The 16,095-nt window shown below is 45.6% G+C and overlaps 2 long non-coding RNA genes across 2 annotated transcripts; both read left to right on the top strand.

The window, feature by feature from the left end:
• The first annotated feature begins 623 nt into the window (after positions 1-623).
• On the top strand, positions 624-1,780 carry LOC134467762 (uncharacterized). Its single transcript, XR_010038649.1, has 3 exons — positions 624-885; positions 1,524-1,620; positions 1,703-1,780. It is a non-coding gene; the product is annotated as an uncharacterized LOC134467762 (long non-coding RNA).
• A 6,028-nt stretch (positions 1,781-7,808) lies between these two features.
• On the top strand, positions 7,809-10,443 carry LOC134467712 (uncharacterized). The gene is made up of 2 exons (XR_010038646.1): positions 7,809-8,016; positions 9,853-10,443. It is a non-coding gene; the product is annotated as an uncharacterized LOC134467712 (long non-coding RNA).
• The last annotated feature ends 5,652 nt before the right edge of the window (positions 10,444-16,095 follow it).

The following is a 16,095-nucleotide window of genomic DNA, read 5'->3' as shown; positions in this document are numbered from 1 at the left end:
GCAGCAGGAAACACAATTAACTTTGTAACTCTTTTTCACTAGTTTTAGAAATCTCTGATCTCTTAATTACAGGGGTAATACCAAAGATTCTCTATTCTAATTAGCATCGTCTCTGATAATTCAAATATTCCAGGAAGTGGTTAATCGACCGGATGTTGTTTTGTGATCAGTGTTTCCAGGGGACGTTCTTTGAGGGGATGTCGTGCTGAAAAGTGAGTGCCTGCCAGAACACGAGTGCCCTCATTGAAACCAATGACATTTTTTGAGAGAGAATTATACACATTTTTGCAGAATGAATTACATAATTTATGAACTAAAATATGCTTATGAAACATTACTCGTCCTCCACTTGATATGAGCTATTTGAATGAAGCTGTAACATTTGTTATGACAATTCTTCGATTCTTTTATGGAAATAATACTGAAATTGTAACCAGTTCTTTGTAATACTTCCAGAAGGAATGTAGATTCTTTATTGATAGGCTTTCCATCTTAAATTGTGTCGGATTTATCTGCAAAAATGGGTAACAAATGTGTGAAAAATTGGTCATTGGTTTCCATTGGTTTCAATGAGGGCACTCGTATTCTGGCAGGCACTCACTTTTCGGCACGACAGGGACACATTAAACTTTGAGGAAGTAGTGTCTTGTTCAGTGTTCACGGTTTATATTGCTGAAGGACAATTACAAGTCTAAACGGAGAAGAGTCGTCATTTCAAGGTGTTTTCGCGGACGTATTGGCATGTGGATGTTGACAGTGTCGGAAGTATTAATCAAAGTTGACACGAGAAGTTGGAGCGAATGCGAGAAGAGCATGCGATGAGCTGCCTGCCTGCTGCTGCCTACTGCCTACTCCTGCTGCTGCCGCTGCTGCTGTTGCATCCAAGTAAGTTTGGCTGCTAAAATGTTTTGATATTCACTGAACATACATGCAATTGCCTGCACAGTCCTTTCTTATTTGAAAGATGAATCCCTGTCGCTTGCAAGATACACAATCTCATGCCCATCGTGCATAGCTAATTCATTGCATTGGGGAGAGGTGGACGCCGGATATGTAAACAAACGGAGAGGGGGTGTCACGTTGAGTAGCAGATGTAGGCAAAGAGATTGGCACATTACTAACGGTGTTGGACTACCATAAATGTAAGTTAGTTTCTTTTCTGAGGTCTTTGTAGTGAGTCATGTTGTTTTTTGTATGTTTAGATGAGGTAAGCTTAAGCCTACTGACTTCTGAAATGACTGCATGAATGATTTGTCCCAAGCTTTCTTACAGTAGGCTGACCTCAGAAATAATTCATGGCGTTGTGAACCTGCTGATGTATTTATTTGCACTCATGTAGTAATTTACTGTCATGAAAGCTAAATTGTGACTTGACTTTTTCCTCTCTCAGTTGTTGGCTCATGACAGATTTATTTGATAAGTGGAAGTGCCCGCTGATGCAGACCCAGTGTAGGCCTAAGTATGTATGCTGGCATTGTTTTTGTGACATTTAATCTCATCTAAATCTTCATGTTTTTTAACAGTGTTGGGTAGCCAGCCACCCATGCATGTTGACACAGCCAGCAGCGGGCACCCATGGCACATGGGGATGGACCCAGGAGTGGAGGATGACCCAATAGGGTGAGTTAGTGAGCTAATGTCATACACATGTAATTGTTTTAGGTGTATGGGAAATAATTAAATGTTTGTTTACATTGTACAGATGAACGTTCAGCCCACTCACTGTTGACACCAGTGACACAGTATTGACCAGATCTCCTGGAAGTGCCCCCTGACGCAGTGTCATGATATCTCTCCTGGCTTCTGTCTACAAGCTTAATCACTTTCAATTATCCCTCACTCTCCACTCTGCTCTGCCTAATTGCTCCACCTGTTCTCACTCTCTCACCTCATTGGCCATCCAGCTGCACTGCATTCCCTCTACTCGTTACCCTCTGTATTTAAAGCTCTGGTTTTCAGTTCTCCTTTGTCAGACCGTCTGTGAACTTCACTCCTGTGACTCCTGTTTCCTGGCTACAACTCTGACTCCTGTGATCGAACCCGGACCTGATTGCAAACCTGCTTGATCTCCAGCCCCTGACAACCCGACCTGCCTTCCGCTCTGCACACCTGCCTGATCTTGATCCCCGGTAAACCGACCTGCCTTTCTGACTTTACGACCACGATTACTGCCTATCCTTGCCTGTACTTCTGCATTCATTGATCTCTCCTGTTGTGTGTGTGTTCCCCCCCCCAGGACTCGCGGACCCTCCACCACCATCGGACGCTTCTCTGCTGCTGGGGGACACACACACACAGGTTCCCAAGACTCGCTCTCCCAACTCCCTTTCCCCAAGAGATCAATAAACTTTCAAATCGTGACGCATTTGTGGTCCCCTTCTGTCTGGTCCGTGACAGAACGGTCTGACCAGAATGGACCCAGCGCACGATTCACCCAGCATGGAAACCTCTGAAAACCCTGAAACACCAACTGCCATGCAGCGCCTGGAACAGACCGAGGGAGAGGTGCGTCGGATGACTGGAGACATCTCGTCATTAGTTCAGCTCGGTCACCAACAACAACAGCAGTTTCACCATCACCAACAGCAGATCCAACAGCAAGAACAACAGCTAGCCCAGATCTTACAAATGCTCACCAACATGGCTTCTCCATCTGTCCATGCTCCTGCTCCATCTGCTCATACCCCTGCTCCAGCTACAACTGCAACTGCACCATCTGCACCAAGTCTCCTCTCTGCCCCAGCGTCTTTCCAGGATCCCAACGTTCCAGTTCCGGGTGTTCCAGTTCCGGGGGTTCCAGTTCCAGCGGCTCCAGTTCCTGTTGCTCTCAGCGCCCACGAGCCAAAGATCGGCAATCCTGAACGCTTCGACGGCAACCCAGCCCAAGTACGAGCATTCTTAACCAGCTGCCGGGTCCAATTCTCGCTTCAACCCAGGACCTTCTCCACAGAGGGGGCCAGAGTGGGCTACGTCATCACTCACCTGACGGGCCGAGCTCGACTGTGAGGAACCGCTGAATTTGACCGGCAGACCCCAGCCTGCGCTTCGTTCGATGCCTTCGCCAAGGAAATGTTGAAGGTATTCGACCTAGACTCATCAACAGCAGAGGCGTCCAGGGCTCTGATGACCATCCGCCAGGGGAACCGGACAGTGGCAGACTTTTCCATTGATTTCCGCACCTTGGCAAGACGCAGTTCATGGAATGAGGCAGCACAGGTGGATGCCTTCCTTCACAGCCTGGCAGACTATGTGAAGGACGAACTCGTCTCGCATGACCAACCCTCGACGCTCGATGAGACCATCGCTCTTGCCGTCCGGATTGACCGTCGGATCCAGACTCGTCGACGTGAAAAGGGACGCTCCACCCAGACATCTGTTCGCACTCTGAGTCATTCTGTTGTCCGGCCACCCTCTTCAGCCACTCCCCAGAGCCAGCTTGACCCGCCAGAGCCCATGGAGATTGGCCGTGCATCTCTCACTCCTGCGGAGCGCCAGCGTCGTATCTCATCCAACCTGTGCCTGTACTGTGGCGGTGAGAACCATAGAGTTGCTTCCTGTCCAGCAAAAGCCGCAGCTCACCGGACGTAGGAGGGATCCGGTTGAGCTCGATGTCCACCCAACCCTCCACCAACCGTAAGCCCCTTTTTCAAGTTCGACTCCTCCTCTCTGAAGCCACCCACACTTTAACTGCCCTAGTAGACTCCGGTGCCGAGGCCAACATCATGGACATTGAGCTGGCCCGTCAGTTGGGGTTGGGGAGCCATCGATTGCCCTGTCCTGTCCCAGCCCGAGCTCTTGATGGTCATCTCCTTGGCACAGTCACCAGCGTCACTACCCCCATCTCCATGATCCTGTCAGGCAATCACCACGAAACTATCAGCTTTCACCTGCTCCGCTCCCCGGGTCAACCGCTTATCCTGGGCTACCCTTGGCTCCGCCAGCATAACCCGCATCTTGACTGGACGACCGGGACCATCACTGAGTGGGGTAAGGACTGCCACCGGACCTGTCTGCGCTCTGCCATGCCACCCTCTAGTTCAGTACCCGCCGATTCTGTCCCTGACCTCTCCAACGTACCCAAGTGCTATCACGGACTCCGGGAGGTCTTCAACAAAGCCAAGGCCACTTCACTGCCCCCACATCGGCCCTATGACTGCGCCATAGACCTCCGTCCAGGAACCGCTCCACCCAAGGGTGGCCTCTACTCTGTCAGCCCCCGAAAGAAGAGCCATGGAAGAATACATCACTAACTCTCTGGCAGCTGGCATTATACGTCCGTCTTCTTCTCCTGCTGGTGCTGGGTTTTTCTTTGTGGGGAAGAAGGATGGGTCCCTTCGCCCCTGCATCGACTACCGGGGCTTGAACGACCTCACCATCAAGAACCGGTACCCTCTTCCGCTGCTCACCTCTGCCTTCGAGCTACTCCAGGGAGCCACAGTCTACACCAAACTGGACCTGAGGAACGCTTACCACCTTGTGCGAATAAGGGAGGGAGATGAATGGAAGACGGCATTCAACACCCCAACTGGCCATTATGAGTACCTGGTTATGCCGTTCGGACTCACAAACGCCCCTGCAGTGTTCCAGACTCTGGTCAATGATGTTTTACGGGACATGTTGAACAAGTTTGTCTTTGTGTACCTTGATGACATCTTGATCTTCTCCAGAACCCAGTCAGAACACACCCGCCATGTCCAACTAGTCCTCAATCGCCTCCTGGAAAACTCCCTATACGTCAAGGCAGAGAAATGTGAGTTCCATGCTCGGTCAGTGGCTTTCCTGGGGTACATTGTAGCAGAGGGGAACATCCAAATGGATCCAGCCAAGGTGTCAGCTGTGACTTCATGGCCCATACCAGAAAATAGAAAGATGCTGCAGCAGTTCCTTGGATTTGCTAATTTCTACCGTAAATTCATCCGCAATTACAGCACTGTCGCCTCCCCTCTCACTGCCTTGACCAGCCCCAAACAACCATTCATCTGGACCTCAGCAGCCAGTGATGCCTTCAGCACCCTCAAGTCCCGCTTCACTTCTGCCCCCATCCTCCAGATGCCTGACTCTGACCGGCAGTTCATTGTGGAGGTGGACGCCTCTGATGTGGGTGTCGGTGCTGTGCTCTCTCAACGAGCAGCAGAGGATGGCAAACTACACCCCTGTGCGTTCTTCTCTCGCCGGCTATCACCATCCGAGCAGAATTACGACATCGGCAACCGTGAGCTACTGGCTGTAAAGCTTGCTCTGGAGGAGTGGCGCCACTGGCTGGAGGGCTCAACGGTCCCATTCTTGGTCTGGACTGACCATAAGAATCTCGAATACATCCGCACCGCCAAACGTCTGAATTCCAGACAGTGCCGCTGGGCTCTGTTCTTCACCCGCTTCACCTTTACACTGTCTTACCGCCCAGGATCACGCAACACCAAGCCTGATGCTCTGTCCCGTCAGTTTCAGCGAGACGACATGCACATCAAGGAACCTGTGTCCATCCTGCCTGGCCCCTGTGTTGTCGCTGCCCTAACCTGGGATGTTGAGAAGCAAGTGCAGGATGCTCTCCGCAACCAACCTGGGCCCAGTGCCTGCCCCACAAACTGTCTCTTTGTCCCTAAAGAATTGAGATCTCAGGTTCTACAGTGGGGTCACAAATCCCGTCTTGCTTGCCACCCTGGATCCAATCGCACCTGCCGTCTGCTTTCCCAGCGATTCTGGTGGCCAACTCTTTGGAGGGACGTTCGTGAATATGTCCGTGCCTGTCACGTTTGCACCCAGAACAAATCCTCCAACCAGCCCCCAGCCGGCCTGCTCCAGCCCCTACCTGTACCCTCACGACCTTGGTCCCACGTCTCTCTGGATTTTGTAACTGGCCTGCCCCCATCCGACGGCATGACTGCTATCCTCACCATTGTGGACCGTTTTAGCAAGATGGCGCATTTCGTCCCCCTCCCGAAGCTACCATCTGCCAAGGAGACCGCCCAGGTGGTCTTAGACCACGCTTTCCGGATACATGGACTGCCTAGGGACATTGTCTCTGACCGGGGCCCGCAATTCACTTCCACCTTCTGGAGAGAATTCTGCCATCTGCTGGGGGCCACAGTAAGCCTATCATCTGGATTTCACCCGCAGTCCAATGGTCAGTCAGAGCGAGCAAACCAGGAACTGGAGAAGGCACTCCGTTGCACGGCTTCTTCTAACCCCCGGGCCTGGGCAAAACAACTGACCTGGGTGGAGTATGCCCACAACTCCCTTACCTGTTCTGCCACTGGTATGTCCCCCTTTCAGTGTGTTTACGGCTACCAACCACCACTCTTCCCCAGCCAGGAGGGAGAGGTCACCTGCCCCTCGGCCCACGCCTATGCCCGGCAATGCCGCCGCACTTGGGCTCGAGCCCGTGCCGCACTCCTCAAATCTGTCAACAGTTACTCTATCGGGGCCAATCGTCGGAGGACTCCGGCGCCGACCTACCATGTGGGCCAGAAGGTGTGGCTTTCTGCCAAGGACCTGCCACTCAAAGTTGAGTCGCGAAAGCTAGCTCCGAGGTTTATTGGCCCATTCCCCATCCAGAAGATCATCAGCGCAACTGCTGTCCGGCTACAACTACCCAGGTCCATGAGAGTGCACCCTACCTTTCATGTCTCGAAAATAAAGCCAGTTCACAACAGCCCGCTGCTACCGGCTGCACCGCCTCCTCCTCCTCCGCGTCTCATTGATGGAGGCCTTGTCTTTTCTGTCCGAAGACTGCTCCGGTCCAGACGAAGGGGAAGAGGAATCCAGTACCTGGTGGATTGGGAAGGTTATGGTCCGGAAGAAAGGTCCTGGGTGCCTGCCAGACAAATCGTGGATCGGACGCTCATCACTGATTTCCATCGTCAGCATCCTGACCAGCCCTCCGTCCAGCGTGGCCGCCCCAGGGGGTCCCGACCTGTAGCCCGCCCAATGCCTGAGCCTGAGCCTGAGCCTGAACCAGTCCCGGCGCGTGTCCTGGATTCTGATGTGCTTTCGGATGGTGAGGCGGTGGGACCACTGGATGGAGTGGATTTGCCGGTTCCCCCTGAGGATGAAGCAATGGAGTCCGATCGCTCTGAGGAATTCTGACCCTCCGCCGGCTTCCCCTCCACCCGCCCGGTTTGGTGGTGCTGCTTGGGGACTTCTGGGGCCGTCCCTTGAGGGGGGGGTTCTGTCATGATATCTCTCCTGGCTTCTGTCTACAAGCTTAATCACTTTCAATTATCCCTCACTCTCCACTCTGCTCTGCCTAATTGCTCCACCTGTTCTCACTCTCTCACCTCATTGGCCATCCAGCTGCACTGCATTCCCTCTACTCGTTACCCTCTGTATTTAAAGCTCTGGTTTTCAGTTCTCCTTTGTCAGACCGTCTGTGAACTTCACTCCTGTGACTCCTGTTTCCTGGCTACAACTCTGACTCCTGTGATCGAACCCGGACCTGATTGCAAACCTGCTTGATCTCCAGCCCCTGACAACCCGACCTGCCTTCCGCTCTGCACACCTGCCTGATCTTGATCCCCGGTAAACCGACCTGCCTTTCTGACTTTACGACCACGATTACTGCCTATCCTTGCCTGTACTTCTGCATTCATTGATCTCTCCTGTTGTGTGTGTTCCCCCCCCCAGGACTCGCGGACCCTCCACCACCATCGGACGCTTCTCTGCTGCTGGGGGACACACACACACAGGTTCCCAAGACTCGCTCTCCCAACTCCCTTTCCCCAAGAGATCAATAAACTTTCAAATCGTGACGCATTTGTGGTCCCCTTCTGTCTGGTCCGTGACACGCAGACCCAGTGTAAGTATGCATGCTGGCACTGTTTCGTTTATTTAGGCTATGTAGGGCTTGACACAGTATTTGCTTTTAGTGATATGTAATAAATATTTTGTCTGATATTAAATCTCATCTAAATCTCATCATGTTTTTGAACAGTGTTGGGTAGCCACCCATGCACGTTGACACAGCCAGCACCGAGCACCCAGGGGGATGGAACCAGGAATGGAGGATGGTCCAATAGGGTGAGTTGCTGAGCCAATGTCAGAAACATGTAGACTATACCCTACCCTCATATGTAAACCTTCGCTAGTCTGTTTCTCCCTTAATATTGGTGTCAGATTCGCACAAATGCAGTTCTGGGGTGCTACCTTGCTACTAAACAGGCACAGCAAGTATGATTTGAAATCTGTGTCGGTCAGTGTTAATTTTGAGAGGAATTTTTAATTTAGTTTTAGTCTCTTGACGAAAATGCAATTTTAGTTTTAGTCACAATTTGGTCATCTAAATCATTTTTGTCTTAGTCTAGTTTTAGCTGACTAAAATTCATACAATTTTAGTCGACGAAATCTAAAATAATTTTAGTCAACCAAAATATTACATTCATTTCCTCTTGTCTACACTTCTCTATAAAATTGTCAAACTAAAATACAATTTGGGGAAATCAATGATTAAAATTACATATTGTAATCATGAAATATTGTCAAAAACTGCCAGAGTGTCTTATAAGCCAGTGCGTCCAATGTGTAAAAAAAATCATGGCCACGACACTCATAAAGCTCTGTCGATATTTTACGACTTCGGGGGAAAAACGGGACTGCACGTTATGAAAAAATGCTTGTGGGTATACCAGTAATCAAGAGCGCCGCGGGGTAGCCTACAGGCACCTGTTGGAAGACGTCTCTCTCTCTCTCTCTCTCTCTCTCTCTCTCTCTCTCTCTCTCTCTCTCTCTCTCTCTCTCTCTCTCGTGCGCGTTTTGCAAGCAGTTGCATATTATTTGCTTGATTCGAAGTTGTGACGGCATACGCGCTCTCGTTGACATGGTTGTGTCCATGTTGCATGCATTCGCAAGATGTTATTGGAAAAACGCATATGAAAGCGTGGAAAGGCCGTTTACTTCCTATTTCAGTGTCCTTGACTGAAACAAGTCGCAAAACTCCACACTTCCGAATCCTTTGCGATCAGCACTAAAGTGATTCTTATCAGAAGGCTTGTACCAACGCATAGACCCTTAAATTACAAACATTAGCGAACATTGAAAAAAGATCAGACAACGACCGTCGGGTAGCAGGTTCATGAAAGCGACTGGGAGTGGAGAAAAAAAAGGCATCGTTAGAGAAAGATGTTTGCTACTTTAGGACAGACAGCACCACCACTATTTCATGACTACATAAACTTCTTCGTCATGGATAAATGGGCAACCATATTTTTGTCCAGCCAGGATTGCCCTGAAAAGTAGGCTACTGCTGTTAAAAAAAGGTCACGGGCGTGCAGCACCGACGCTGCCTGTCACTGTGCCTGCGTGTTTGTGTGTGTGAGGGAGGGGAGGGAGACGCGGAACAGATGGGTCGCGACTTGCGAAAGATCAGGAAATTCTTTTTCAATGTTTCAGTGACATATTAACAAAAATGCTTCCTATTGGTTTTCGTCTCCGATGGTATTGTAGTCACATTTTTATTTTTTTCACGAAAATATAAATCAATATCGTTATATTTTTCGTACAAACACATGCTGTTTTTTTTTCGTTTTATTGTCGTCAGGGGAAAAACAACCTTTAACGATAATTATGGCGAAAATATTTCGTCACGAAATTAACACTGGTGTCGGTCGGGTCCCAAAGTGTCTGATTTCACGTGAAATGACCCTATGGCATGTTTATACAGTAGGTTTAAATAAGACGAGATGTACTCCAATGTCATGCGCCTTTCTGTTCCAAACCCTTTGGAAGGGACTGTATATGGAAAAAGTCGATAACGGTCTGAGTTCCTGCTTCTTAGTGCATATTGCTTTCTACATGACTTGTGTCCAATAATATTGCCCATAATTGAAAACTGTGCTTTTTTTGTTTGTTTCCTCACAGGTAGCATCATGAAGGCAGTTTACCCCTGAAACTTTTTACAAAGGACCATCATCGTCAGAGAAGTTCCTTTAACCCTTTATCTCCCATAGCGGCCGTGAACGCCCGGCCACCTCTCTCCCATAACGTTCGCCGACACCCGGAGTATTTTCATAGCTGAACAGAAGTCATCATGCAGTTTCTACAGCTTTCACTTTAGATCACTATTACAGACTCTCAATATATTTTTATTATAAAAACTATTTTGGGAAATCCTGAATTACAGTGCAAAGTGGCTGAGCTCAAAAGTACGGGCTCGCTGCTGCTGCCCAGTAGAAAATATCTTTTAAATGCAGTACAGTTCCTAATTGTGCGTTCATGTGGTAATTACGTAAATACCAAACACTGACATCCGAAGCACACATGAACGCCACCGGCCCTTGTAGAAAATTTTGATTAATGAATGCAAATATCTCTTCTCTTGCCTACCTCTCTTCTCCACAAGCTCTCCCCTCATCTAATCTCTTCATTTTGCTAGTCCTCATCTCTCTTTCTTCATTGTGTTACTGTTTAAGCTGATAACTGTTACTTTTAAAAATTAAATAGTTAAAGATATTGAAGTTGTCTGTCTTGTGTCACCGTTACCATGAAGCACATCATCTCACATCTCAAATGTATTGTGTAAGTGGTTTGTAAATATTTTTGATGAGAATAGTAAGATCTCTCAGATGTTGCCTCCCATGCATAAGCAATGCTCAACAAGTCATTTGTTGATGTTTTGGAAAGCATGGAAAGATTTTCACTTTAAAAGTTCCCCAGATATGCGTTAGTAATGAGTTGTAAGTCCTTGATCATGCATAAGCAATGCTTATCAAGTCATTTGTTAATGCGTTGTAAAGCCTTAACAGGTTTTCACTTTAGATCAGTTCCCCAGATATACTTAAGTAATGGGGTTTAAATCCTTGATAATGCATAAGCAATGCTTATCAAGTCATTTGTTAATGCGTTGTAAAGCCTTATCAGGTTCTCACTTTAGATCAGTTCCCCAGATATACTTAAGTAATGGGTTATAAATCCTTGATAATGCATAAGCAATGCTTATCAAGTCATTTGTTGATGTTTTGGAAAGCATGGAAAGGTTTTCACTTTAAAAGTTTGCCAGATATGAGTTGGTATTGAGTTAAAAATTCTTGATAATGCATAAGCAATGCTTATCAAGTCATTTGTTAATTCGTTGTAAAGCCTGAACAGGTTTTCACTTTAGATCAGTTCCCCAGATATACTTAAGTAATGGGTTTTAAATCCTTGATAATGCATAAGCAATGCTTATCAAGTCATTTGTTAATGTGTTGTAAAGCCTTAACAGGTTTTCACTTTAGATCAGTTCCCCAGGTATACTTAAATAATGGGTTATAAATCCTTGATAATGCATAAGCAATGCTTATCAAGTAATTTGTTGATGTTTTGGAAAGCATGGAAAGGTTTTCACTTTAAACGTTTCCCAGATATGAGTGAGTAATGAGTTGAAAATTCTTGATAATGCATAAGCAATGCTTATCAAGTCATTTGTTAATGTGTTGTAAAGCCTTAACAGGTTTTCACTTTAGATCAGTTCCCCAGATATACTTAAGTAATGGGTTATAAATCCTTGGTAATGCATAAGCAATGCTTATCAAATCATTTGTTAATGTGTTGTGAAGCCATAACAGGCTTTCACTTTAGATCAGTTCCCCAGATATACTTAAGTAATGGGTTGTAAATCCTTGATAATGCATAAGCAATGCTTATCAAGTCATTTGTTAATGTGTTGTAAAGCATGGGAAGGTTTTCACTTTAGATCAGTTCCCCAGATATACTTAAGTAATGGGTTATAAATCCTTGATAATGCATAAGCAATGCTTATCAAGTCATTTGTTAATGTCCAGAAACATCCATGAGGGGCAGTCACATGAGCCTCAATGTACTGTTTGCCATGTTACCAGTCATCACACACTAACCATTACAAAAGGGTTAATTAAGATTTCACTAATGCTAAAGCAAGAGTTTACAAACAGTTGCCATACATGCCTAATAGTACTTGGTAATGGTTAGGTGGTAGGAGGCAACAAAGAGATAATGTTTTTTTCATAAATAAAGGTGGGTTATCTGACATTTTAATGATGGTTTACTAATGCTTATCAGAAAGTTCAATCACCATAAACGAATCATTACCAAGAAATGCATAATGACTAACTCGTGATTCACTAAGGGTTGACTAATGTTAAAATAAGGCTTAACTAAGGCTTAACTTTGCTTAGCGAACAGTTACATCAGCACACACAAACCATTTACTAACGGTAGAAGTTAATGATTAAGAAATGAGAAATAATACTTACATAATGCCTAACTCGTGATTCAGTAAGGGTTAACTAATGTTAAAAATAAGGCTTAACTAAGGCTTAACTTTGCTTAGCGAACAGTTACATCAGTACACACAAACCATTTACTAACGGTAGTAGTTAATGATTAAGAAATAAGAAATAATACTTACATAATGACTAACTTGTGCTTCACTAAGGGTTAACTAATGTTAAAATAAGGCTTAACTAAGGGTTAACTAATGCTCAAAAAGGGGTACTTATTATAAAGTGTTACCGGTCTGTCTATGCCAATCATGCCCGGGCCATTTTCCGGTCCCAACCCAGCCCTTGTAGTTGGCAGTGCCCATGAAAGTACTGTAATTCAACAGCAGAAGATTTCATCTGTGATCTCCTGGCATGCCGCCCTGCACTGTGTGCATTACAAGCAATTAATTTCTGTACCGCTTTTGAAGTAACTACTGTTGTTTCATCGCAGATCACAGTAGGATCATGTAATGAAAGGAGCTGCTATGTTTATTGGCTGCCTTGTAGTGGAGGAAGAAAAGCAAAAGAAAAGAAAGCAATTGTGAGAGAGAGAGAGAGAGAGAGAGAGAGAGAGAGAGAGAGAGAGAGAGAGAGAGAGAGAGAGAGAGAGAGAGAAACAATATTGTAATTATTTTGCTTCAAATTATGCTAAATCTTTTATGGGCAACATAAGGGGAAGGCGATTCATAAACAGAAATGTATATGGAATGCTTGATAAAACTCTGCCAGTGGTAAATAAATGTACGTAAAAAAAAAGCCGAACCTCTTTCATAACCTAATTCCTGTGCACTTGCAGCACTCTTTAAAGCCGTTAAATCTGACAAACACTTGACAGTAAGCAGTGCGAAATTACGCAGCCGAATCACACACAGGAAAAGAAAGAAAGAAAGGAAGAGAGAGGAGGAGGAGGAGGAGGAGGAGGAGGAGGAGGAGGATTAAAGGGGTCTGTCCTCTGACTTCGACTGCATCTAAAAGAGAGAGCGCGATGTCGCTTTGAAGTTCTCACGGCGTGCAGTGCACTGCGCACAGCACACACACACAGAGAAGTCTCTCATTCAGAAGGAGCTGCTGTTTCCTCTCCATCACCCAAGAAGATTCCTTCCTTGTCATTTCAATTCATTGAGGTTTGGGATGGCTGGAATCAACCTCCATTGAGTTTTTCTTTTTTTAAACCCCTTTGCGCAGAGCCTATGTTATAACCTTACTGTCACCAACATTATAATGGTTGTGTCTTAATCTGTTACTTAAGGCTCTCTGTAATGTCATTTAATGTTGTTATGATGTAGTTGATTTTTTTCAGTAAATAGTGAATAGGCGCGCCGGTGACCCCATCTGCACTAAGAGGCAACAACAGAGGGTTTGTTTAACCCATTGATGCCTGATGTTGCATTTCGCAACATTGGCCCTGGTGCCTGGAGCTGCATTACGCAACATTCAGGCTCATGAGATTTGAGACAACTTTATTAAAAATCTCTGTTTGTTTGAGATGAATGAACATATTCTAATGAAAGATGAGGGTCTTAGCGTTTAAATGCAACTTAGTGCATATTTTTATGTGCTTCAGAAGCTGAGATATTTAGGTTTTTATTGGCTGAGGGCAGCTTTCCTTAAAAAGGGCTCAGGCATTCAGCACCCTTTGTTGCAGGTGCCTTAGGCGTCAGTGGGTTAAGAGTGGTGATCTTAGTGATCAAATCAAAAGTAATGCTCACAGTAAGGGGCTAGTGAGATGCTGGTTGTTTGGTTGTTAGTGTTGTGCTCTGTGTGATGTGATTCACACTCCAGTCCCCTTCAGTTCGCTACTTTTATCAGACAGAGATTTAGCCTTGAAAAATCTTCTTCAGATCTAGGCTGGCTAGAATCAAAACCCTTGACCTAATAGCAGTGTTGAGATAATACAAATATAATATACACTATTTGAAGATGGTGTTTTTTCCCCTGGATTGATGCACCTTCTGGTGACATTACAAACAGTGCAGGGCAAAATAAATAGGCTATCTCTTCCAAATCCATTGCAATTATTGTGACTGCATCTAAGAGAGATTGTGGTGTCACTTTGAAGTTCTCACAGTGTGCACACTGAGTGAAGTCTCTCATTCAGGAAGAAGCCGCTTCATCTGAATTTCCCAAGAAGATTCCTTCCTTGTGTTTCAAGTCATTGATATACTGGGATGGCTGGAGTTTCCCCCGAACGTTGTTTGTTTGGAATGGTGATCTTGATCAAAAGTAATACCCAGTGAAGACGCATATAGTGATATGCTGTTTGTTGTGATTCATGCTCTGGTTCTCTGAAGTAATTTTATCATGGCTTTTATCAGACTAGAGATTCAGCCATGAAAAAAACCCTCCTCAGATCTGGAATGGCTATCAAAAAACCTTTGACCTAATAATAGTAGAGTAGAGTAGAGTATAATTTATTGATCCCAGAGGGGAAAATTGAGTTGATAATAATATACAAAGACATTCTACACTGTTTCAAGTCTTTTTCTGAGCTGATGTCCTTCTGGTTGCATGCATCCAGTGTAAGGAAAAGGAAAATCTTCTCCAAATCCTATTCTATGACATTTTTTCCCCACTGCGTCACATTTTATATGGCCATGTTGAAAAGACTGCTGATTGCGACATGCTGTATGTAGTGTATGTGGGGTGGGGTGGGGGTTGGAGTGGGTTTTACCCCTAAAGCTAAATATGCATGATTCCCCTGTGTCCATGCATACATGCAGAGCTCTCTCCCTTCATCTGCTGTTTCTTTTCTCCCTCATTTCTTGTTCTATTTCTTGTGCTCCTACCGTACTAGTACTAACCTACTACTAGTACTAATTCTGCTCCATTTCCTTCTTCTTCTTCTTCTTCTTCTTCTTCTTCTTCTTCTTCTTCTTCTTCTTCTTCTTCTTCTTCTTCTTCTTCTTCTTCTTCTTCTTCTTCTTCTTCTTCTTCTTCTTCTTCTTCTTCTTCTTCTTCTTCTTCTTCTCTCTCTCTCTCTCTCTCCCCTCTCTCTCACGCACACGCACACAAACGAGCACACATGATGCATGTACATATTCAGTAGATACACTAAAAGGAAACCATAAGCATACGTATTAGTTTAACCCATTATGACCTAAAAAGCCTTGAAAAACAGGTCATATGTCTACTGTATGTTCCAAACACTGGCATGAGGCATGGCACCAACCTCTTGAGCATTGTCTGATGCATTTTAGTGGCCAAGACACTGATGGATGGTGCAAAGGGAAAAAGGTACTTCCACTTTCCCACACTTTTTTTTTTTTTTTTTAAACCCTCACGGCTTTAGTGATAGGACAGCGGTAATGCTTTCCAAATTTCAGTGGGTTAAATATGACATTGTTTACATGATTTATTGGCCTACATTGTGTAACTTTTATAATGTTTGCATGTGCCTTTTTTCTGCCGTGTATGAGACATTATTTATTTACATTCCCTTTTCTGGTTTACCACTCAGCTTTTCTTTCACTTGACCAACATATTCAGCTTAATTCAGACACGCACTTGGGCTCTTTCTTTTCCCTTTTAGTCTCGAAGCAGTAGTCTCATTCAGCATATTCTAGAATGTACACATAGGCTACTCACACAATGCAACCCACACACTCCTCCACAGCGCGCGCGCGAGAGAGAGAGAGAGAGACAGAGAGACAGAGAGAGAGAGAGAGACCTCCCTCCTCTCCTTACCTCCTTCCTTCCTCTTGGTTCTCTTCTACCTACCCACTCATTCTCCCATCTGCATCACCTTCTCTCTCTCTCTCTCTCTCTCTCTCTCTCTCTCTCTCTCTCTCTCTCTCTCTCTCTCTCTCTCTCTCTCTTGCATCATTCTCTCCTCATCCTCTTTTCTCTCTGTTTGTCTGTTCTCACCCCTTTCCTTCACTCATTA

This window comes from Engraulis encrasicolus, chromosome 1 (assembly GCF_034702125.1).
Source record: "Engraulis encrasicolus isolate BLACKSEA-1 chromosome 1, IST_EnEncr_1.0, whole genome shotgun sequence".
Classification (NCBI taxonomy): Eukaryota; Metazoa; Chordata; class Actinopteri; order Clupeiformes; family Engraulidae; genus Engraulis; species Engraulis encrasicolus.
The sequence above is the reverse complement of the archived record's forward strand: the minus strand, read 5'-3'. Positions and strand labels throughout refer to the sequence as shown.